Consider the following 25,149-nt stretch of genomic DNA (forward strand, 5'->3'; position numbering starts at 1 on the left):
GTTTCTTCTTCTATTTCCCCCTGCAGTGGATGTCACAGGGAGACTTACCCCTCATTTTAGTTAGGCTGCTTAGAATCCCATAAGCTTATATCAGTGTCAGGAAAAAACAAAGCCCTGGAGGGTCCATCTAGAAAGAGATTTAGGGACTTCCCTGGTGGTCCAGTGGTTAGGACTCCCCGTTTCCAATGCAAGGGGCGTGGGTTAGATCCCTGGTGGAGGAACTAAGATCCTGCATGCTGCACAGCGTGGCCAAAAAAAAAAAGGAAAAGAGAGAGAGAGAGATTTAGCCTCCTTTACCAAGTCTCTTCTGCATCCACTACTTCTCTCAGGCTCTGAGCACTCATGGGTGACGGTGCTCCAGCCTTGGCAGAAGTGTCACAGCCTCAGTCACCAAGGATGCTGAGTTGTGACACAGCCAGATATCACTGAAGGGCCCGTGCAGTAAACCAATGAGTGGTGTGATGGCAAGGAAGCCATCTGTTTATGTTCTAGGGACCATAGGCAGTCATCTTTTTCTTTCCCAAAGGAAGAGACTTATGGAGGAGTTAGGGGAACAGCCACGTGAGTACTCAGGGACCAGTAACGGGCCCTTGCTCACTGACCCGGGCGTGGTGGGACCCAGGAGGCCCTCCCTGGTGGGAGGTGTGCCTGGTGGGAGCTGCCGTCAGGGAGGCCCTGGAGACACAGCCTGCACATCATCTTGAAAGCAGCGCTTGCAGAAAGAGAAATCTATAAATAGTCTTTTTACTTCCAAAGATGAAAGAGATTAAAGGCGGCCAATGAGAGACATTCTTTTTTCTTACATTCAGTCCATCTGTGCATTTGGTCTCTGAGGGGAACGACACCTGAATATTTATCAGACGAAACATTTGACCACTGCAAGCCCTCTACTCTCCTGCAAGTCGCTTTTCTCTGAATTGTCCATGCAGTGGCCAGGGAGTCTTCATTCAGGTCCATCTCTCCGTTACACCCAGTTTTCAGCCACACATATCACTGGTTTTTTTGGGGGGGCAGCTTTTTGAAGAGTTAGCATCTCGCACAATTCAGCTCACCACCTGTACCTCTCCCTTGGTTCTGGTTCAGACACTCTGCTCACCAGAGAAAACGTGACTTCAGTTCTCATAATGAATACTTTGTTTTCTGTCCAGTTCTCCCTCCAGTGTGGGGCGCTGTTCCCATCTCTGTCCATACCGTCGAGTTAGGACTGGCCATGTTCCTGTAGTAGGACTCACTCACCCTGCCCCTACTGTATAGTTCCTGAGGCTATGGTGGTCATAGTGCTGAGCTGACCCAGAGTCTCTTCCCTGGAAACTTGGAGAACTGTGTTTCCTCCCAGATGGTGGGAACAGTAACACGTGAACTTAGAGGGTTCTCTACAGCCATATTTTTCTGCTACGTGAACCAGAAAAGCAGAGGAAGCAGGTTACAGAGAGGAAGAGAAGAATGGAATGGAAACAAAGAGAAGAGGAGGAAACAGAGATGGGGAAAGAATCTGGGGCTGTTCAGTCCCTGGCTGAGTCATTCCCTGGCTCAGCCACATTCTTCAATTCAACTTAGCTAGACCCACTGAATCCCAGTAACTTGCCTTCAGAGGAGTTCTCTATATATGATTCATCTTCTTTTCCTTCAAGCACTGCAGCGTGAGAATTGTCATAGTCGATTAGGTTGTCCTTGTGGTTTTCCCAGTGCAGGTTCAGAGACAGCCACTGGCACGTTCCTAAAATATTTTACTTTGCCTTAGAATTCATACCATAACAACAGCAATGAATAATTATGAAGCATCTGTTTACAATGTTGACTTGATTTGCTGATGGTAAAGCTGAGGCTTAGTGAGCTGAAGCAAGTTGCCTCAGGTGGGACAGCTAGCAGGTAAGAGACTGAACTAGGATTCTTGATCATCGCAATCAACAAGTCCCCCTTGAGAACTGCTTAATTAGAGATCTGGAGTGGGGAATGTAGCAAGGTATGTTTTTGAAAGTTAAAAGTATAAAAGTTAAAAGTTTTTGAAAATTAAAGGTGTGAAAGAAAAACACACGTATAGTTATCCAATAAATATTTACTATACACCTATATATCAGAATTAGATTTAGTTACAATTAAAAAATAACACTAATCATGCAGCTTAAACGAGGTCAAGTTTTATTTTTCTCTCCAGAAATAGACAGCCTCGACTGGGTATCAAAGACACAGGCCTCTCCTAGAGTGTTCCCTCCAAGTAAGCTTACCTCATGGACACAGTGGTGGCTGTTGCTGTGTAGGCTTCGTTCTTCTCTTGCATTTGGATGAAAACTCAGGCAGGTTTGCTGGTCACCCAGGTGATACAAGCTCCTCTAATCAATAATGTAAGAGTCCAGTCCCATGTAACAGATAATACTTAGAACTTGGTTCAATATTACGTTTTCTTTTTCTCCCCTGATGGTGACCTGTTGCAGGTGGAAGCTGGCAGCAGGGAAAGAGGATATGTTTTCTCTTCACCTTGTGCTTCTCCTCCATCTCCCCTCCATCCTGTTAACTGTGATTTCTGCCCCCTGTGTAGAGCACAGGGAGAGAGAAGAGATAACATTGGTTAGTTTTTCCTTTTCTGGGGCTACTGTGAGCTCGGTGTTGCCCTGTCTGTGCTTGGGAAGTGTTGAAAGCTGACTCTTGGTTCTCATCTCTATTTTGTGCTTTTGTTTGATATCCCCATCAATGGAGACCTCCGTCTCCTCCGTAGATCACTAATAGAGACAATGCACTCGTCTCCAGTTCGTTGTTACTCCTGCACTTCCTGGCATTTGGCATTATTTCTAACTTACCTCTGCTGCTGTCTGTTCATCCCTCCAGACGGCCTTCTTGGATAAGACTCTGCTTGCTGAAGCTCGGCTGCATGGAAAGCAGTCATGCATCTTTCACGCTGACAAAGTCTGTGAGAGCAGAGATCGCCCAACACAGCTTCCTCTCCTTCACTTGTGTGCCTTGAAACTCTTGATCTTGACATTTCTTGGGTGCGAGTCAGACACAGTGGAATATTTCCTATCCCTGCAGGGGACGTAGATTATGCCTTCGGGGTGCTCCTACTGAAGGCTCTTCACTAATTTTAACACGAGGGGCTGACATCGCAATCCTACCTCCAAGGAGAGGATTGGAATCATAACACACCTAGAGCGTTCTCTGAAAGAATCTCACGACCTCTGCCCTCTCCTTTCCTGGCTTCTCCAATCTCTTCTCTCTCCTCAGGCTAGAGGTGGGTAGGCAGCTCAGGATTGAAACTGGTTTCAACCTCCCACTTCTTTTTGTTCTTTAATTGTTTTATTTTGAAATAATTATGGGTTCACAGGAAATTGCAAAGAAATGTACAGGGAGCTCCCATGCAACCTTCACCTTCAATGTTAACGTCTTGCATAACTGTAAAGAGATATCAAACCCAAGAAACTGACATGGGTACAATCCACAGTGTTTATTCAGATTTCACCACCCAATTGTGTGTGTGTGTGTGTGTGTGTGTGTGTGTGTGTTTGCCACTCTGTGCAATTTTATCACACGTGTAGTTCCATGTAACCACCAGCACAATCACATACACAACGGTACCATCACCACAAGGTTCTTTCACGCTACCCCTTTACAGCACACCCCTTTCTTCTGTTACCCCTAAGCCAGAAACCACTAATCAATGTTCCATCTCTGTAGTTATGTTATTTCATGGGATCATTCAGTACATATCTTTTTGAGATTGTCAGCCATCTCCTTTTTTACAAGTCTTTAAAAAAAAATGGTCTTACTTTGGAACATTAACATATTGTTTTCGTGATTCAGCTAAAACGGTGGTAAGAAGAGTCCCATTTTGACATCCTGTTACAAATTGTTTTATTCAAGCTTGAACATATTTTCTACTTTGCATCTTTCTGATGATTCAGCATTTCATTCATTTAACAGATATTTATAGAGTGCCTGGCACGTTACTGTCTTTGATGCTCTTGTCCTGCGTTGGGCTTAATGTTCTCAGGAAAGCAAATAACCCCTAAGGTCTCCTCTTGGCTCTAGGGTTAGTTCCTAGGCTATTGTTCTACAAGATTTTGATTTTAAGGTGCTTTAACTTAAGCTTACCAGCACTGAAACTCCTGTACCACTTTCTGCTCAGCCTTAAAAAAATGTCTCTATCCCACTGACTTGCCATTTTACTCCTTAGAATGTCTTAGGATCATCGACAACTGTGAAAGTTTCACTGTGTACCTAGTTCTTCAAATCTCTTTATAAAATTAGTCACCAAGATCAGCCCCTCTTGATCTCCGAGAGCTCCTACTTTTTGCAAAGGAATGTCTCTTTTATTATTACCCAGTTTTCCTATGTTGGAATTAAATTCTTCATCCATTTCAAATAGTCCCTTAATCCTATGGTGACTCAACCGTTCTTTACTCGTTCTTGGTGCGGACACTTGTCAAAGGCAGCTCCAGAGTCTGGAAAATGACTCTCCCCTCTTTTTCCATAGACCCTCAAAGAACTCATCATCAGACCCAGTTCCTCGTATAGATTCCGTCCTTCCTTTGCCTCCATGGGCTGTGCTGATTTGAGCTTTCTGCAGTTCTGAACTTTATTTAATGATTCCACCAGCTTGGCAAGTAGGGAAGGGAGAAACAACCAGTGGATGGTTTCCCAGGGTCCCCTCTGGAGACTTGGAATAAGCTGACATTGGCAACCTGACTGTTCTGTATCTAACACAGCAGCTTTTGCAACAACTGGTTTCACATCATGGTCGACAGTTAAGCAATCCTGCCCGTGAATTCATTGGAAATCCTTAGGTGAATCCCATCCTGTCTGGGTGATTTATTGATACGTGTTTTGGCAGTTAAGACTAGAACAATCTGTGCATTGACTACAATTTTGTTGAACGTCCTGACCTGTCTATTTCAAGGGTGCTCATTTCCCTGGTAGAGGGCAAGGCACAGCGCTAGTACAATTTCTCTTCTATTTCCTTTCTCCATTCCTTAGTGCGTTCCATCTACTGCCATCAGTTTCTTGGTTTTATTTTTGACATTCTTCGGGGTTTCTTGCAAGGTGTTCTTTAATGAAGGGGTCCCCAACCCCTGTTAGGAACCAGGCCGCACAGCAGGAGGTGAGCAGTGGGCGAGGGAGTGAAGCTTCATCCGCCGCTCCCCATCGCTCCCCATCGCTCACATTGCCGTGTGAACCATCCTCCGCCTTGCCCCCCTCCACCCCCTGTCAGTGGAAAAATTGTCTTTCACGAAACTGGTCCCTGGTGCCAAAAAGGTTGGGGACTGCTGCTCTAGTGAATCATAGAATTTCAGAACTAAAAGGAATGTTAAAATGTGACTTGGTCCAAACGCCCCAGCCTAAAGATGAAAAACTAAATTTTGCAAGAGCTTACGTGACTGGATCTGACCCATTTAGTGGCGTACCCTTCTTTTCTGGTTGTGTATGCTTATTTTTTGCTATTTATACTCCTATGAAGTTTTGAATAACACAAGTTTCCTTTTTGGCCTTAAAGTGCTATCCTTTTGCTACGAAGAGAGGGTGTCTGATCCATGCCGTCGGGTGCCCAGCTGACAGCCGCTATTTGGGATCCAGAGGTACCTCCATTCACCCTGTCGTATCTCAAGGTAGCAACCCCTCTGCCCAGCCCTGCCCAGTTCAGGAATCCCTCTGCCTGTTTCCTACGGTGTCTGCTTGACACCCTCTGACAACTTGTTGACTTCTCCACGGACGGAAATTCCCGGTTACAGTGTGTTTCTTTTATAAAACGTTCTGCTTTCCCAAAGGCTGCGTTCTCGGAGCATCTCATTTTGCTGTCGCTATCAGGAGATCTGAGACATGACACATGCAGGGTTTAAGTGGGATGGGATGAGATGGGAAGCCCGTTCCTTTCTTCCTGCAGGGTGTGAAGCCAGCCAGCTTCCTCTGACTCATCATCCTGCTGCCTTATTTTTACAGCTCAAGTGAGGCACAGATTGTCCGCCTCCCTTCCAGCCCTCGTTCTGAACACCGCACGCGCATTTAGTGCCATCAGGGAGTCTTCTCTCCACATCTGGTCCGAGTGGCCGTTCCCACTCCTGTGATGTTCCCAGTGGTCATCCCTGGGGCCAGAGGTCCCTGCTTTCTCTCTCTGCCTGTCCGTCCACGCTAGTGCTGGGAGTACCATGAGGGTGAAACCGAACGTGCTCGCCTTTCCTCAATGCTGTCAGCGTGGGGACCACAGCTCCATGTAGGGGTCCCTGAGGCAGGGCCTAAGTGTTTCCTCTTCTCCTGTATTCTAGCTGTCAGGCACATGGCAAGGCCTCAGTGAGCCCATGGTCATCATCGGCTGTATTCAGGCAGGGTCTCTCTGTCTCCACCCTGGTCCCCAGGGTGGGTCTATTAGTTATGCAACAGCCAGAGAAGACTCCAAAAAGTGTGCATCCGTCGTATCACTCCTCTGCCCAATGCCCTCCTCCCCCCACACAGTGACTGCCCCATCCCACTCACTGTGGGGAGGAATGAATTACTGTCCCCGTGTTCCCATCCCTGTGGTGTGGTAATAGGACACCCATACCCTGCCACAGCCTGGCCAAGGCCATGGTGTCCTCCCGCCCTGTGACTTTGACTTGGTCACGGGCTGTACTCTGGCCATGGGATGGTAGTGGACCTACTCTGTGCTGATGGGTTTGCTCTCCTGCACCTCTGCCATCGCCGGGACGAGGATGGACCCCAGGGGCTGGCGGGGCTGCAGCCTGGGCCCCAGAACGACACACATGGAGGAGGGCTGCCCCAACCGATGGCCAGATGCACAGAGAAACAGGTGCTCACTGCTGGGCAACCTTAGCTGGGGAGGCTGCCTCGTGGTCCCCGGTGTCCTCTCCAGTGGCCTTTCTGGACTCTCAGCCCCATTCGCTGCATTCCGGCAGCTCCCTCCAGCCTCAGGGCCTTGCGCTTGCAGCGTCTTCCGCTTCTGAAGTATTTTCTTCAACCAGCTGATGGGGTCTCTGGTGGTGATGAGTGCGGTGAAGTATGGGGTGCGGTGGTGAGCCTGGCAGGTGCAGAAGGAGGCTGTTTTAGATGCGGTGGCCTGAGGGGGGACATTTGAGCGGAGAACTGAAGGAGGCAAGCGAACAAGGCAAACTGCATCTCTTAGGCACTCTACTCTTCCTCCTACATTGGGGACTTGGTTCAGCTCTTCTCTTCACCTGGGAAGTCCCTTTCCCTCCTTGTCCTTCCCACACCCTTGTCCTTCTGACCCAGGGCCACATCCTTTCCAGGCTCCGTAGCTTCGTCGGAGGTGGCTGACATCTGCTGTGGCAGATGGCCCTGTGCTCCAGTGGCAACTCAGCTGCTTTCCAGGTGTGTGTTGGGGAAGACCATCTTGAGTTTATAGCCACCTGGTATTATAAGATGTTAGACTGAGAAAAAACGATATTTAGGGAGAATTTAAAAGACGTGTTCAAACTGCCATTCTTCCAGCTTTTCTGAAAACGACTCCTGGATCCAGCCAGGTTGGCAGGATGTGGCGACATGGGTGTCATGGTAGCCTCCCGCCCGCCACTCGGCTACAGCTGAACCGTCCTTTCTTGTGATGCCACCACCCAGGGCTGAAAGTTCATAGAAGACACAGTGGCATCCAACGTGGTCTGGAACCTTCCTACTCACAGAGTGGTCTGAGGACCAAGCACAGTGGCCTCGCCAACACAGGGGAGCTTGGTAGACATGCAGAGACTCAGGTCCACACCAGCCTGTCTGAATCGGTTCCTCCAGTGACCTGGGTGCACCTCAAAGTCTGAGCAGAACCAATCAATTCCTCATTGATGACATCACTCGGAATCCTTTTGCTTTGCAGGTAAATTCCTGTTTAGTTAGTCCCGATGCAATTTGCTCTTCTGAGCATTTTCTTGGCTTTGTTTTTCTGGCAGACATTGTAAATTGTGTCCAGTTTCTTTTCCCCTGGAGGCTGCTAAATCTTTTTTTTTTTTACATCTTTATTGGAGTATAATTGCTTTACTATGGTGTGTTAGTTTCTGCTTTATAACAAAGTGAATCAGCTATACATATACATATGTTCTCATATCTCTTCCCTCTTGCGTCTCCCTCCCTTCCACCCCTCCAGGCGGTCACAAAGCACCAAGCTGATCTCCCTGTTCTATGTGGCTGCTTCCCACTAGCTATCTACCTTACGTTTGGTAGTGTATATATGTCCATGCCTCTCTCTCGTTTCGTCACAGCTTACCCTTCCCCCTCCCCATATCCTCAAGTCCATTCTCTAGTAGGTTTGTGTCTTTATTCCTGTCGTACCCCTAGGTTCTTCATGACATTTTTTTTTCTTAAATTCCATATATATGTGTTAGCATACGGTATTTGTCTTTCTCTTTCTGACTTACTTCACTCTGTATGACAGACTGTAGATCTATCCACCTCATTACAAATAGCTCAATTTTGTTTCTTTTTATGGCTGAGTAATATTCCATTGTATATATGTGCCACACCTTCTTTATCCATTCATCCGATGATGGACACTTAGGTTGTTTCCATTTCCGGGCTATTGTAAATAGAGCTGCAATGAACATTTTGGTACATGACTCTTTTTGAATTATGGTTTTCTCAGGGTATATGCCCAGTAGTGGGATTGCTGGGTCGTATGGTAGTTCTATTTGTAGTTTTTTAAGGAACCTCCATACTGTTCTCCATAGTGGCTGTATCAATTTACATTCCCACCAACAGTGCAAGAGGGTTCCCTTTTCTCCACACCCTCTCCAGCACTTATTGTTTCTAGATTTTTTGATGATGACCATTCTGATGGGTGTGAGATGATATCTCATTGTAGTTTTGATTTGCATTTCTCTAATGATTAATGATGTTGAGCATCCTTTCATGTGTTTGTTGGCAGTCTGTATATCTTCTTTGGAGAAATGTTTATTTAGGTCTTCTGCCCATTTTTGGATTGGGTTGTTTGTTTTTTTGTTATCGAGCTGCATGAGCTGCTTATAAATTTTGGAGATTAATCCTTTGTCAGTTGCTTCATTTGCAAATATTTTCTCCCATTCTGAGGGTTGTCTTTTGGTCTTGTTTATGACTGCTAAATCTTTATCTTCTGCCCTGCCTAGCATAGTGACTTGTACAGAGTGGAGGCATATTTGATGGCATAAATGAATTAATCCACTCCCTGTCTTACTAGAAATAAAAGACTTTCCAAGGCCTGCAGTGGGGTGGTACGCTTGTTTCAGTGGCCTCAGAGTGGGGGAGAAATTGAGAAGTGGCTTTTCGTGTCACCAGACCTGAGGACATGGGCCCTCAGGCCGAGCAGGTGCTGACCGTGAAAGAAGAGAGATGCTTCCATTCTTGAGGACGAGGGGGAAGCCCACAGCTTTTTGGTGGTTGCCTTTCACACAGCCGGAAGCTCTGCACATTACATATTGACCCCTGTGAGCCCCCTCACATGCGCAGTTTGGTCTTTCATGTTGTCAGTTACATACTGATGATTTCAAGCCACGACATCATGCACGGGCCACGTGGACCTGACCGGCCATGAAGGCAGTGCTGTGGCCATGGCTCCCTTTCTCCTCCACGCTGCAGGGGGCCTCTGGACTGCCGTGTACTGAAACTTCTCTCACTATTTTCTGGGAAGGAGAATGTTCCTGGCCCAAATTCCCCTCCCAAGCCACAGCCTCCCTTGGAGTCCTCGCTTCTTTCCTGCAGGGTCGAGCGGGAGAGCAAAGGCAGCTGGGCTGGCTGAGGCCCTCCTGAGGGCGGGAACAGGTCATTTCTCCCTCCCGTTTCCAGAAATCAGCACCTCTCCGAGCAGCTCGGAGTCTTGGGGCGGGTGGCCTCCTGCCCCAGCCTGTCTGGAGGAGGGTCAAGTGGCTAGGACAAAGGTATGACAGGCAGGCCTGTGCCGGCCTCCTCCTGCCCTGCATAGGCCGGTGCCTCTAAAGTGCCAGGAGCATCGCCTACCTGTCTACTGGGTTTCTTGGACCAGGAGGAGACAGAACTGCAGAAATCATAATGAGCACATATGTGTGTGTGTGTATACACACATATATGCATATATATTTATTTGTTGTGTGTGTATATGCATATGTATACATATCCCCCCATCACCCCTGGAATTGAGCTCTGTTTTATGTCTTGTGTATGTATTAAAATGTAGCTTTTCAGTTCTTTTTATATAAGAAAGTAGGGAAGTGACTGAGACAGGGGGCTGCTGTACTTTGAAAGCTTGTCCCATCTAAACGTGACCCTGGGGGTTAAACAGCAGATCCAGATAACCTAGCACCTTCCAGGCCTTGGCAGAAAATGGTAAATACGGGCAAACCCAGAGGTATCCTTCTCCACGCCCCCTCAGGAATGCCATCACACTCACCCAGGCTCACCTGCCTCTGGAAACCACTCCTCGCTGTCTTCCCACACGAGAAAGCAGGGAGTGAGGTTCTGGAATCTGTAGCCGACCCAAGCACACCTTTCAGTTTGGGCCACAGTTGGAATCTGCCCAACACGAGATCCAGTTTCCCTTGTCAAGGGGTCGTTACCCTGGGATACTTTTTAGCTGCTCTTCCCACTTCATCCATTATAAGCTACTCCCAGATCTGCTTCTTCAGAGACAGCTGCAAATTTAGAGCATACAGATGTGCGCTCACGTCTTAGATTACTTTTGCCAATGCACATTACCTTCTGTTTATTTAAGTTTCATCTGCCTTCAGGCTGCGCTATCCGCCAAAGTGTTCGAACGCATCTGGAGTTTCTTGCAAATCTCCTTAGTTTGTATTAGCCAGAACAATTGAGAGCCAGCTGAAATCTCTGAGAAGAGATTCAATGACAATTATAGGACAATTGCTCATGTCCTCTCTGACCAGGTAGCAGAGGCAGGGCCGGCCAGGGTGCCAGGTAGGAATGTGCTCAGATCAGCTTGTGCCTCTCTTGATCTCACAGCCCTGGAGAGGCTCCAGGGAGCCCATCGCGGTGTTTGCTTCCGTAAGTGGGACATGTAGATGTCTGTGCTTCAGGCTGGCTTGGAAGCCCCCCTTGCTGGGAGTGTGGGGGAGGTGTGTTACATAAGGCCCTTCTGTCTGAGTTGGTTATCAGAGAAGCGGGAGCAGAAGAGCTGGTAGGAAGTGAGCCAAGGAGGAGGAAGCATGTGCAGCCTGCTTAGATATGTAAAAATACCAGCAACGTTTAATCAAGAGAAGCTGGAGGGAGAACAGGCGTGCGGCTCCAAGGACTCACCCTAAGAGGCCAAGCCCTGAACTTGACTGAACCTGAAAGCTGGGATTGAGGGGCTGGGCCAGGATGGAGGCAGCAGCCCTCAAATCATGGGTAAAGAAAGCAACGAGCGGCCCAAACTGATGGGAGAGGGGAAACAGGGGCTGTTCGCAAAAACCAGATCTCCCTGAGCTCGGCAGGTGCCAGGCTCCTCTGTGTGGGCAGCGTCGGAGTGGATCCCAGAGCGTTTCAACAAGCTAAGCTCGTCAGCTCCAAGCTGTCCCACAGACAGTGGGTGGGAACCCCAAATCATCTCAAATGTTCAGCTTTAGACTGTTTCTCTTAAAAAACATTGAAAAAGCATCAGACCCAAAGGAGTTCTTTCTCTTTGGGCCATTTACCTGTGTAGAAATTGGGCCACTTGTGAGACACAAGTCTGAGTGGGTCAGAAGAGGTGACTTGCAGACCCCCCTTCCCTCTTGGCACCATGCTTGGAAGAGCTTCCCTCCTCCGAACTCAAGGATATGTACCATTTTTTCTGTTCCATTTTTAGAAACAGAAGCCAGCAGCACCTGAACCCCCCCCCATCTCTGGACAACTCTATTCTCTTTGTTGGACCTTCTGTTTCCAAGCTGTGTTCGTCAGTTGCATCTACCTGGGAAGCCCGTGTCTAGCAGTCGGACTTGAAGAAGCTCAGGAACCAACGAGAGACAGCGATTATCACCCCCTGCGCCGTCTTGCTCACAGACCACACCCCGCCCTCCCGTCGGCTGCACCTGGGTCTTGCTTCATTCCTTGTGACTGCGGGAAAGACCTACAGTTAAGAATGAGAAGCAAAAGCTATCAGTGTTTGGGGGATCAAATCCAGAGCTACAGACTGGGTCAACCTGGCTGGGGAAGAAGTGGGTCCAGGAGAGACCGTCTGGCAAAAGCCCACCTGCTTCGTGGGTTTCTTTCCTCTTCTTCCTTCTTCTCTTCCTCCGTCTTCTTCCTCCTCTTCTTTTTTTCTCTTTTTAAAAAATGCTGAGTGGTCGTATTAGTTTGCTAGAGCTGCTGTAGCAAAATACCATAGCCTGGGGGCTTAAACAACAGGAATTCATCGTCTCACAGTCCTGGAGGCTAGAAGTCCAAGATCAAGGTGTCGACAGGGTTGGTGCCTTCTGAGGGCCACGAGGGAAGGATCTGTTCAAGGCCTTTCTCCTCAGCTTGTAGTTGCCCATCTTCTTCCTATTTCTTCACAGTCTTCCTTCTGTATGGGTTTATGTTCAAACTTCCTCTTGGTATAAGGACACCAGTGATATTGGCTTAGGGTCCATCCTAATGACCTCACTTCACCTTAATTACTTCTTTGAAGACCCTATCTCCAAATATGGTAATATTCTGAGGCACATCTAAATGTTTGGGGAGACACTATTCAGCCCATAGCAGTGGTCCGAGAGGGTTTTCTTTCCTAAGAAAGAAACCCATTTGGAGAACACCCATTCATAAGAGCTTACAATAGTTCCGAAGGACAAGTTCTCACTCTTCAGTCTCAGTAGTTAATTGTTGGCTCAGCTAGAGTCAGATTCCCTTTGCTTCAGTGAATGTGAGTAGAGGCAGAGGCTGACTCATGCCCCAAGGCTTTGCCAGGTTCTTGACCAAACCACCAGGGATGTCCCAGTGTAGGCTGACAATTCTTAGCATATGAGCTGCCCAGGGGCTTGACGTCTTGAGTGCCCACCTGACCAAACCTTGGTCTGTGTGGCCAAGTCATGTGGAAAGTGGCCCAGGCTTTCATTCACTGAGATCACCTAACAGGGGACTGTGTTTCAGGGCACCAGTCAAGGAGACAGGATCATCTCCAAATTTTGCACAAAGCCACTGATTGCTCTGTTATAGGCTCAATATAAGGGAGAGGATCTAGACTAACAACCTGGACACAACCCTAAGGCCTAGGTCAAGGGGAGGGCTGGAACCCCTCTGACTCAGCTGCCAGGCACCATGGGCTGGCCTTAGCAAGTGACAGTGAATGTCACCTGAAAGCAGGAATGCACAGAGCTGTGCCCTGGGAGTGCAGGCAGGTGTGCTGTGAGCCCTGCACCCCCAGCCCCAGCTGGACACAGAGAGAAGGGGCATCTGTGTGGGGTGCTCTGTTGGGGGTGTCCAGTGCTCCAGCGAGACTGTGTGCAACACCAGGCCCTCACCCAGCCATGGGACCCACGGTCGACCCAGGCCCATGGTGGCAGAGTCCAGCCTTGAAGGAATATCTCAGCTCCTGGTGGGTGAGAACAGGGAAGTGGCAGGGGAAACTCCTTCATGAGGATGTGAAGGCGATCCTTTGGGATCCTTTTTTCCCCCAATAAATTTTTTAATTGAAGTATAGTTGATTTGTAATGTTGCGTTAATTTCTGCTGTATGGCAAAGTGATTCAGTTATACATGCATATATATTCTTTTATAAAAAATACTCTTTTCCATTATGGTTTATCATAGGATATTGAATATAGTTCTCAGCGCTATATAGTAGGACCTTGTTGTTTATCCACCCTATATATAAGAGCTTACAGCTGCTAACCCCAACCTCCCAACCCATCCCTCCCCCAACCCCGTCCCCCTTGGCAACCACCAGTCTGTTCTCTATGTCCATGATTCTGTTTCTGTTTCATAGATAAGTTCATTTATGTCATATTTTAGATTCCACATATAAGTGATAGCATATGGTATTTGTCTTTCTCTTTCTGAATGACTTCACTTAGTACGATAATCTCTAGTTACATCCATGTTGCTGCAAATGGCATTATTTCGTTCTTTTTTATGGCCGAGTAGTATTCCATTGTATATATGTACCACATCTTCTTTATTCACTCATCTATCAATGGACATTTAGGTTGTTTCCATGTCTTGGCTATTGTGAATAGTGCAGCTATGGACATAGGGGTGCGTGTATCTTTTGAATTATAGTTTTGTCTGGATATATGCCCAGGAGTGGGATTGCTGTATCATATGGCAACTCAATTTTTAGTTTTCTGAGGAACCTCCATACTGTTTTCATAGTGGCTGTACCAACTTACATTCCCACCAACAGTGTAGGAGGGTTCCCTTTTCTCCACATCTTCTCCAGCATTTGTTATTTGTAGACTTTTTAATGATGGCCATTCTGACTGGTGTGAGGTGATACCTCATTGTAGTTTTGATTTGCATTTCTCTAATGATTAGTGATGTTGAGGATCTTTTCATGTGCCTATTGGCTATCTGTATTTCTTGATAGTTTGGGAAGATGCCATCCTGACCTTTTCCATGTATTATCACATACATATTTTACATACAGACATGGCTAAATGTGTAGGTACGTGTGTGTATTACTGGGATCCTTCTATGACACCTACATTATTCAGTGACTTGCTTCCTTACAATGGAGAATTTTCCATCTCAGTACATACAGATCTACCTTACTCTCTTAATTGATGCATACTATTTAATCATTCCCCTAATATGGGCATTTAGATTATGGGAAAGTCATATCTAAGTAGTTCATGCTCCTTTCATGTTTTTATTGATCCCAATCATTAAAAATTCTCAAAAGGGCCAGATTTGGAGCTATGGCCTTCTGGCACTTTGAGGAATGCAGAAAACTACCCCTGACCCTTCTCTAGGCTCTATCCCAAATCACTGCTCCCCTGAAGCCTGGAAATCTTAAACTTCATGTCTTCATGCTTTGTTTTTCTGTTCTCTACCACCAAGATCATCTTCTAAAATGCAGAGAAACTGAGGGGAGAGTGGGGTGGAGATGCAACCTTCCAAAGAGTTTCTATGCCACCGAGACAAGAGGGCTTTCCAAAGTGTAGAGATGATTCACATATAAGGGGTTGCTGTGCTTCTTGTACAGGACTTCACAGACCATATCCCCTGGTCATGCCATTTCCATACCTAACCTTCATGTCCAGGGTCTTTTCTCCAGGAGACATGAAGAGGCTTGGAAGGATGGAGGAGGATGGAGTGTTTGTGTCAAAGAGGCACTCAAAATGCCTGGGGAGGAAAGAGAGAAAAAGATGGAGATCTGAGACGCTGACAACTCACATTACCCGGCTCACAGTGTCGCCTGGGTCTGACCCTGCCATCAGCCAGCATCTCTGCCTGCTGACTGGGCTCGAAAGTTAAAACTGGGTTCTTGTGGATACTGGCCAATGACTTCCTTGCCATGGGAGCGATTGCTTTTTGCTGGGTTTGCAAGATGTGAATTCATTCCTTTTTAATATCAATAATACACAGTAAAGAGTTCAATATAATTTACAAAGAAATAGGATCAGACAAGCCTTGAAAATACAATGTACATTTATGGCTCTAAGATGCTAGTGCGGGAGGAGAGTGGGCATTATGGCAGCAAGGAAATCCTCCCCCTCACTACCATCCTTCCCCATCAGGGTCAGGGCACAGGAGTGACAGGACTGTCAGGGGCTTGGAGTTCTAGGGGTGCCTTTGGAGCTTTCGTTTTGGTGATGCAAGAAAATTGGAACCTACTTACCCAGTGAGGTGTCATATTAACTGAGTGTTGTTACTCATGTATGTACATGAGGCTCCTACCCGCTCTCAGGAGAGAATCTATGTTAAAGTTGTTGTTCATGTAGAGAGCACGCTGAACCGCCAGTACTACCTTTCTGGTCCTTTGAGAGCAGTGATGCTTGTTTGCTAGACGTGTGACCCTGGCCAGAGGTATCATCTACCTGGCCTGTGTGGAGGATGTGGCTCAGAGTCATGCTGGGCTTGTTTTGGGGGCAGGAACGGATAGGGAGAAAAGGCTGGGAGTGGATGGGACCTCTGTCCATGAAGCTGCCGCAGAATAAAAGCCTATGGTCTATGTCTCCACACGGAAGGAGGTACACCAGCCTGATTTGCTTTGACATCCTGATATATTGATCTAGTGAGTGAGTGGCTGGAAGTCTCCAAAGACTAAAATCCTGATGGTCAGGCATGCTGGAGGGAGGGATGTGCTCCCTAGGGGTGGTGAGGTTCCCAACAGGCTTCAGTGCAGTTAAGTCCATATAATTTTTGAATGTCAAGTCTGTGGCTGGCATGGTGCTAGGCTCAGCAATAAATAAACCTTGGCCCTGCCCTTGGGGAATTTACAAGATGATGTCAACATAATCTGCTGAGGTTGCTCTGAGTGTGCGGAGGAGAGGTATTCAACCCAGGATGGGAACTGAGGGAAGACTTTCTGCAGAAGGTGAGCTGAAGTTTGGAGGATGAGTCAAACAGGGTTATATTTTGAAGATGGTGGGGAGGACTTTCTAGGTAGAGGGAAAAGCAAAGACATGTGGAAACAGCATGGCTTGTTCCATGTGACTAGAGTTGCAAGAAATGGGACCAGAGAGGGAGGTAGGAGCCAGATTGTGGAAGGGTGGGTGTGCCCTTCTAAGGAGTTAGGATGCCAGTCAGTAGGTGATAGGGACCCCTTCAGAGGTTTAAAACAAGGCTTAACGTGTGCTTTCATAGATGATGATGGGAGATGTCTGGAGAATGGAACAATTCTTGAAGCCAGGAGACCACTTAGGAATCTAGGATAACAAACCAAGGGAAACCCAGTGAGTTCTGAACATGCGTGGAATCTGATAGGGATGAGCTGGGGATGCAGGCTGGAGAGCTCGGGAAAAGGGACTAACAAGGGCCAGGCTAGCTGTCGGGGACTCGGCTAAAGGAGACAAGAATTCCAGCGATGGGCCCAGGAGAAGTCGGGTCTTACAGACAGGTCCCTCCTGGCTGGGCCTGGGAAGAAAGCAGACAAGATGGGAGAGTCCAGCTCTGTAACCCTGTGATAGTTGGGGTTACCCTGGGGAGTCCTAACTCAGGGCAGCGTGACACATTCCAGAACTGACCTTCTGAGAGAGACAGGGTCAGGATGGGCCTTGGAGGGGGTGAGTGGAGGAAGACCGGCAGGGTGGAGGGCTTGGGTTACTGCTGCAGGATGGGGTTGGGAAAGACAGTAACTGGCACAGTCTGAACCCACCATGATTGGCTCACCAGTCACTCTGCAGGGATGTGCAACACGCAGGTCTTTGGTGCTAAGTAAATCAGAGCTTCAGTCTTTCCTCAGGCACTTCTAGGCAAATTGAGGAACTTACTTCACTCCTTAGAACGTCCGTGCATGTGCCCATCTGAAAGGTAGAGCCGATAGTACGTGCTTCACCTGGGTTTTGTAAGGAGTAGGTTAAATGAACACTGTACGCAAAGAGATCAGCTGGAGTAGATTCATTCACTCAGTGATTTTTCATTCACCGTGTCCCTGGTACGGCGCAAAAAGCTAGAGATCAACTGAGAACTCGACCAGCAAGGTCCTTATTCTTCTGGAGCTTCCATATCAAATACTCAGCATCACTATCAGTAATGCTGTTTTCTTCTTTCTCTCCAAGTCACTGCGTATTTTGAAGTGGACGCCACTGTGTGCAAAGCAGTGCTCTGCTCAGCTTGCTTGGAAGAAATCTCCAAGGCACTGGTTCCCACATCTGCTTCTCACCAGCAGCACCTGGGGAGCTTCGCCAGGGAGCAGATTCCAGGCCCCGTCACCTGCACACGGGATCAGAGCTTCCAGATTCTCCTCATTCATGGGAAGTTCCCGAGGTGATGTGATGATGACCTGGGCTTGGCAATCACTGCCTCAGTTCCTAGAGTGAAGAGGACGACGCCGGGCTTAAGACACACACATCACAGCAGGACAGAGACTGCACTGGGCCAATGTCAAGAACTGAAAAGAGCAATGAGAAAATCTGCTCACTGTGCTTTTGTGTGGACCTGTTTCCTAGAGGGGAATTTTATGGTTATCTAATTAAAACATTCCACTTTGATCAAAGGTGTTGCTTTGACTTCTCTGGCTTCTCGAGTATGAAATACGAGACTTGGGAGAGTCGAAAACTTGTTAAATGAAAATAATTTACCAAGGGCCCTAAACAAGACAAGATAAAGCAGTAAACCTTGGAAATTAAGTGTCAACTTCCGGGGAGGAACTAATTGTTCGTCTTCCTGTGAACCTTAACCCGCATTCAGTTTTCAGGCTATCCAATATAATGACGTTTGCCGTCAGCCACTTCTGACTACAAGGAAAAGAAGTGCAGGTGAGATTCCGTTCATTCACACATGCTGGGGTCTGCGCAGTATTGTTGTCTCTTGGTTGGAGATTCAGACACCTGAAGTCTTCATTCTGTGTAGAATGGACAGGACGAGGAGCTGCCCTGACGTGGCGCTGAAACGTTTTGCGTTTGCAACAGAACCGGAGGGCTGGGATAGCTCCTGGAGGCACATACAGAACACAGAGGTCTCCTCCCAGAGAGAGGGATGGAAGGACAGAAACAGAGGAGTAGGGTACCAGCATCCTGCCCCAGAAGCGGACGGTGGAGACGGTGGGTTACAGCTGTGTCCCGATGGGCTCTGGGAGAGAGGAGCACAAAGACTTTAGGGTCCTGTCAGCTCCAGATCCATCCATCCCTTCAACCAGTGTTTAGTGAACACCTACTATGTGCAAGGCATTGTCCTGGGTGCTTGGGATACATTAGGTTTTAGCTCGATCTGTGGCTATAGTGGGGCAAGGAGCCCTGTGGCAGGAATCCAGGAAGTACAGAAATGCATCTAGGGTGATGCTCGGACCAAGGTGGCAGCAGTGGAGAGAGTGAGTTTGCAGATGAATTGTTGGGTCTGGCTCCAGCAGGATTTCCTGGTGGGCTGTATGCGGGGTGTGAGACGAAAAAAAAAAAAACAAAAAAAAAAACAGAGCTATATAATTAGAACGATTGAAAAAGAGAATTGTATAAAGCAATTACACTCACGTTCTAACATCGGGCCACACCGGGGAGTGCTAAGGCGGTTAGAGGGAGCACCACACCACGTGGGCAGCTCTGGGTAATTTGCTGGGTGCTGTGGTGCTGTGAGGAGACCCTGGGCTTCCATCACCACCCTTCCCCCTTGCTACAGCAGTTGGTTGAATCCACAGATGTGGAACTCTGGGATATTCAGGGCCAACAACACTGTTCTGTGATTTTGAGGAAGTGGTTTGATTTCCCAGAACCTCAGTTTCTTTCTTTCTTTCTTTTTAATCTTATTGAAGTATACTTGAGTTACAACGTTATGTTAATTTCTGCTGTATAGCAAAGTGATTCAGTTATACATATTTATATATACATATACATTCTTTTTCATATTCTTTTCCATTATGGTTTATCACAGGATACTGAATATAGTTCCCTGTGCTACACAGTAGGACATTATTGTTTATCCATTCTATATATAATAGTTTGCATCTGCTAATTCCAAGTCCTGATCCATCCCTCCTCCACCCCCATGGCAATCACGAGTCTGTTCTCTATGTCTGTGAGCCTGTGTCTGTTTCTTAGATAGGTTCCTTTGTGTTGTAGTTTAGATTGAACATATAAGTGATATATGGTATTTGTCTTTCTCTGTCTGACTTACTTCACTTAGTATGATAATCTCTAGGTCCATCTATGTTGCTGCAAATGGCATTATTTTATTCTTTTTTATGGCTGAGTAATATTCCATTGTATATATGTACCACATCTTCTTTATCCATTCATCCATCGACAGACACTTAGGTTGCTTCCATGTCTTGGCTATTGTGACTAGTGCTGCTGTGAACATTGAGGTGCATGTATCTTTTCGAATTAGAGTCCTGTTTGAGTATATGCCCAGGAGCGGGATTGCTGGATCATAGGGCAACTCTATTTTTAGCAGAACCTCAGCTGTAATACGGGGTGATACTGTAATAATACATCTTCTGTAGTGTTTTTGAGGATTAAATGAGATAACACATGTAAAATGCTGAGCAGCCAGTTCTAGAAATGCTGAGGAGGAGCTCTTTCCAGTGCATGCTCAGTTGCAGAGATGTTGACCTTCAGGAGATGTCTGCCATCTCTTCCTGAAACCATGGGACAGGGTGTGGGTTCTGAGTACCCTGGCTGCAGGCTGAAAAGTACAAGCTATGATGTAATTCTAAGCCATCTTCTCAATCTTCTACCTGGCAGCTGTGACCTTCTGTTGGTGGTCCATGGCCAGATAGGCCTAATGAATGATGTTTTAAAAAATGCAACATGCAGGTGTATAACCATGGCAGAGCAGGAAATTGTTTCTGTGGGGGTAGCAGACAGGGTGGATATGGCCCTGCTCCTGGCCTAATGGTTTAGAAGACAGGGAGCCATGCATTGGGCTCCTGGACCTGGTAAGACCAATAAACTCCAAGGAGTCAGGGAAGGACCAGAGTTCTGCCTCGTCACATGTATTCATGACTCTGGGGCAGCCTTTGCATTGGTTAATTGCTGATTTTGAACTAATAGAAGCGAAAGCAAATTGAAAAAATCTAGTCTGAGTTGCCATTCCCACCAGTCTTCAGATCTGACCTAGCTCATCCCACTCTCACTCATTTCTTATTCCCCTTCTGTATTAGTCAGCTTGGGCCACCATAACAAGATTCCACAGATGGGGTGGCTTAAACAATGGAAATTAATTTTCTCACAGTCTGAGGCTGGAAGTCCAAGATCAAGGTGCTGGCAGGGATGGTTTCCTCTCAGGCCTCTCTTCTTGCCTTGCAGGTGGCCACCTTCTTGTTGCCTCTTCCTGTGGTCATCCCTCTGTGCTTGCACCCCTGGTGTCTTTCCTCTTCTTACTAAGGACACCAGTCATGTTGGATTAGGGCTCCATCCTAATGGCCTCATGTTAACTTAATCACTCTTTGAATATGGGTACGTTCTGAAGTACTGGGGGTTGGGACTTCAACATATGAATTTTGGGTGGACACAGTTCAGCTCATAACACTCCCTCTAGCTCTAGCTCATAGGATATTTCTTTTTTTAAATTTTTATTGGAGTATAGTTGCTTTACAATATTGTGTTCGGTTTTATTGTTTTTGTTTCTGTTTTCTTTTTTTTGCCATGGTCTGGACTAGGCTCTAGGCATCTTGAATATTCCCTGTTTCTGTCTCCATCATCCACTTCCCTGCTTATGCTTCAATCCTTCTCTAGAGAAGGCCTAACAGGGTCTAAAGAGGTATCTTGTCCGAAAACCTAGAACCTGGCTCATCAGGCCTTCTGAACATCCTGGTGCAGTGTCCTCCGTCCTGAGCCCAAAAGCATCTTGGAGGCAGTGTCCGCCCCCATAGGCCTGAGGCCCTCAGGCCAGGGGCTGACCATGGAACATTTCTACCTTCTCCCCTCCAGAGACTCTGACCCAAATTTGTCTGTCATGTGTCAATCATAAGTTTCAATATCCAAATTAAAATTTTATGTTCATTGGAATCCTTCTCACTTCCAGACATCGTACCAGCTGCTGCCCCATACATTAACCATTGTAACTGATTCAATTTTGATTTAATTCAGGAAGGCTGATGGGATTTGGATCTGCACATTTTAAAAGTGCAAGCCATGATATAATTCTAAGACATCTTCCCTGGTTCTCATGAAATATCTATTAGGAAACAATAGACCAACATTTAACTATTTTTCTGGTTAATGTGGTTGATATATTTGCTGGATTCATTCACAATGCCGTGGGAAGTTTATCTTTAGCTGTGAGAGCTGGCTGTAGGGATTCAGGAGAAAATCCTGAAGACAGAAGTTTCAAATGGCCCTGAGGTTGCTTAGGAAGAGCCCACCATGTAACATAAGAACATTCGTGAACTTTGCCCCCGTGGCAGCCGGTTAACAATGTAACTACAGCGGCAGCAGGTGGCCCCGTGCTCTAATGCTCCACCTTTATGATCCTCAGTGACTCTGTCCCTGCTTCCACATTCTCTGCAGCTCTTGTGCGAAACCGAACCTCCCTCTGTGGATTCTGAGTTCAAACTCCCGGAGAGAAGATCAGATGGGCTCAGCCTTGTTTGACACAATTTTCACACCCCCTAGGCCACAGGCCAGCCTTGAGGGCAGGGATCTGGTCCCCCCCAGCTGCACTGTGGTGAGATCTATGGTGCTCTGAGGAGTCTCAGCAGGGGGCAGAATGCCTGGTCCGTCTGGTGTCACTGACCAAAGTAACCTGGTGGCAGAGGACTGTGGGTAGAGTGCCCGAGAGGACCTCAGGAGGTCATTGGATCGTTTCTGCCATGGGCTTTTTCTGTGAAGTGCCCTTGTTTCTTCATCTCCAAATAGAAGAGTGGGGAGAAACGTCTCACCTTGATTTAGGACCTAAGTAATGATTAGGTAAAAAGACAGAAAAGTGGCAGGTATTCTCTAATTGCAGAACAGCCCAGGTATTAGAAAACCAGCCAATAGACCTAATCAATTCAGCAGAAGATGCCATTAGCACTTAGCAACAAGGCTACCAGTGAGAAAACAAGCTGGTGGTTTTTATTGTATTATCTCTGAACTGCTGATGCACTTCTTGCTGGTAGGAGCCTGGGCTGGAGCTGTGCAGAATTACTTTGTCAAGCCTGGCTCTTTGGGGGATGGGAGGGAAAATGGAGCTGGGGGCATTCTCTGCTGTGAATAACTATAAAATCCACCTTGGACAGCTGTGCAAAGTTGCAAAAGAGATAAGGTGGTTGGAATGGGCTTCGGCTTTCTCAGAAAAAAATAAAGAGAAGGAGGATTCCATCCTAGGAGGCGAGTAGCAGGAACGTCTCTTAGGAAGGTAAGCGCTATTCCCAGTGGGCGCTACCCCAGGGACACAGCAGTCAGGCAGGAAGGAGAGGGTGGGCGCCGGACTGCACTGCTCAGTGTTTCTTCCTGCCGAGGCCAGGGGAAAGGAAGGGGTCTGATGCTGAAATGCACTTGGGAACATGCCCCGAGCCTGGCTGTCCCCATGGCCAAGGTCAAGGGTTGCGACGAGCCTGAGCCTGATTGCTTCAAGGAGACCAGAAGCATGGTGTGCGTGGGTTGGGAGGCGGGGGGGGGGGGAGGTGGGGAGAGAGGTTCAAGTGCAGAATTCAGTCCCTAGGGGAAGAAATTGACCAGAACAATGGAGGGTATCAAGACCTTAGATATGCAGTCTTAGAAGAGCAGGGAGAGATTAAAGAATCAAGAACCTCCAAAGTGGTCCATCCCGGGACCTAAGAACATGTCCCTGTGGGAGGCTTAGAAGGACTCAGGTCAGGCCTGCACTAGGGGAGTCTGGCTCTGGCCGCCGTGAAGGGACCTGGGAGGGGCAGACGCAGCTGTCCTGGGACCTGGGCTGAGCATTCTCTTAGGTCCAGTCTCCACTTAAATTTTGGTGACTCAGGAAAAATAATGAGCAGTTCAGGGTTTGGTTTTCTTCCTTGGAGTTAAGGATAGAGAGCTCCTTCTGGGAGGAGACTGAGCGGGGCAGGGAGGGAGAGAGTATGACGAGAACGACTAGATGTTTGTGAGCAGCTTGGCCATCCTTGGACCAAAGGTGCCCTGGATGTAGTCATTGGGGCAGGGCATCCGGAAACTCTAGAATGAATATGATTAGAACAGTTGGTTCTTTTGCTTGGCCCCAGGTTAAGAAACAGAGCCAAAGAGTGTGGCAAAGAGTAAAGTGAAATGAAAGAAGCAGAGCCCTGTTTTCTTTTCTGTCCTTTGCCTCACTTTTCAAACATCTTTATGTTTATCAGTATGGGGGTCTCCGCAGACCTGGCGCATGTGGGGAAACAGGCTCCCCGGCTAAGACAGCCAGTTGCAAACCCAGAACGGCCCTGGGTGCTCTCCATCACTCGGGGTTTCCAGGAAGATCCTATTCAGAAGCTGGGCTCTTAACAGGCAAGGAGCAGTGTTAATAAAAGTTCTTTTTACTTGAAAGGGCACAGAAAAAAAACCCATAAAGCTGAGCCTAGCTCTTAAAAAAAAAAGTTGATAAAACTGACAAAAAATAAAGAAGTAGTTTATCGTGGTTCTAAAGGAAAGACGAGGGTTTTTCTTTTTCTTTTTGAAGGCAGAATTAATTAATCCACCACCACCACCAGCTTGAGCTCTGAATGGAATGTTAGCTCTGACTCTGGGGGGTGGCTGAGTCCTCTGGACCCTGGATAAGCTTTCATTAAAGCAACTGTGTTTAAAACAGTGAATTTAAATGCATCCACCAGACAGAACAGGGCACCAGAAGTGGAGAAGAAAGCAAAATGACGAGAGTGCCGTTGAGAAGCAACTCCTGAGAGAAGAAATGCAATTCCTTAAGTCTCCCTTGGAGACGAGATGATAAAAATATTAGAACAACCAGAGTGCGGTCAATGACCCTGGTTCACTCTCCTTCCTCGGCCTTTCTCAACCACTCACAGCTACATCTGCGGGGTGTCTGCACCCCAAGACTCAGGCTCATGATGAAGGAGGCTGTCACCTCTCACTCCAACCTTCGGGGCCCGGGGACCCGTTAGGACAGCTCCCCCTTTTACTGAAGCCAGAACCACACTCCCCTTGTGCAGGCCTGAGTCCCTCTGAGGTCCCCGCTCCGCGCCACCCTCCAGAGGGACGTGGCCCCTGGGTCTTGGGATGGATCACTTTGGAGGCTCTTGATTTCTTCTCTGTTCCTACTCTTCTAGGACTGTGTAGCTAAGGTCTTGAGAGCTTCCATCCTTCTGCTCCATTTCATCTTCTAGGGACTGAATTCCATGCTTGACCCCCAGGGTAGAGTCCTATCAAATGTGACAGATTTTGTGGCATTAGAACCACAGGCTGCCTGAGCATTTGACCGACATCCAAATTCCTCGCTGCTGTGCCCAGGTCCTGTCTGCATGCCCGGGAGAGCTGAGTACTGTGTCATCTTGGACGCCTGCTCTGTAGTCCTCCCCATACTCTCAACTGTCCAGGCCTGGCTTCCTCTTGGGCCTTCTTGCCCTGAGTTGTCGAGAGTCTATAGCATGCTTCCCATCTGGTACATTCGACGTGCAACCTGGAGTAAGCCGTGCAACTCTGTGGTAAGTCTGGAAGGAAGAGAGCAAATATTTTGCAAACACAGTTAAGATAGGACAATGTGTACAGATATGTTTAGACCTCAGATTTAAGTAAGTTTAGGATTAGTTAAGTTCATTCATTGATTCGTTCATGTGTTCATTCATTCAATTAAAAAATTGAGAGCT

The 25,149-nt window shown here is 47.4% G+C and overlaps 1 long non-coding RNA gene across 1 annotated transcript; it reads right to left on the reverse strand.

The window, feature by feature from the left end:
• Positions 1–280: 280 nt before the first annotated feature.
• LOC113626134 (uncharacterized) lies at positions 281–2,934 on the reverse strand. Its single transcript, XR_003435047.1, has 3 exons — positions 2,796–2,934; positions 2,226–2,528; positions 281–1,717 (listed from the first exon to the last, which is right to left on the reverse strand). It is a non-coding gene; the product is annotated as an uncharacterized LOC113626134 (long non-coding RNA).
• Between the last annotated feature and the right edge of the window lie 22,215 nt (positions 2,935–25,149).

The sequence above is a fragment of the Aethalodelphis obliquidens genome, unplaced genomic scaffold (genome assembly GCF_003676395.1).
Source record: "Aethalodelphis obliquidens isolate GAN/ISIS:26980383/991018 unplaced genomic scaffold, ASM367639v1 scaffold17, whole genome shotgun sequence".
NCBI classification, from domain to species: Eukaryota; Metazoa; Chordata; class Mammalia; order Artiodactyla; family Delphinidae; genus Aethalodelphis; species Aethalodelphis obliquidens.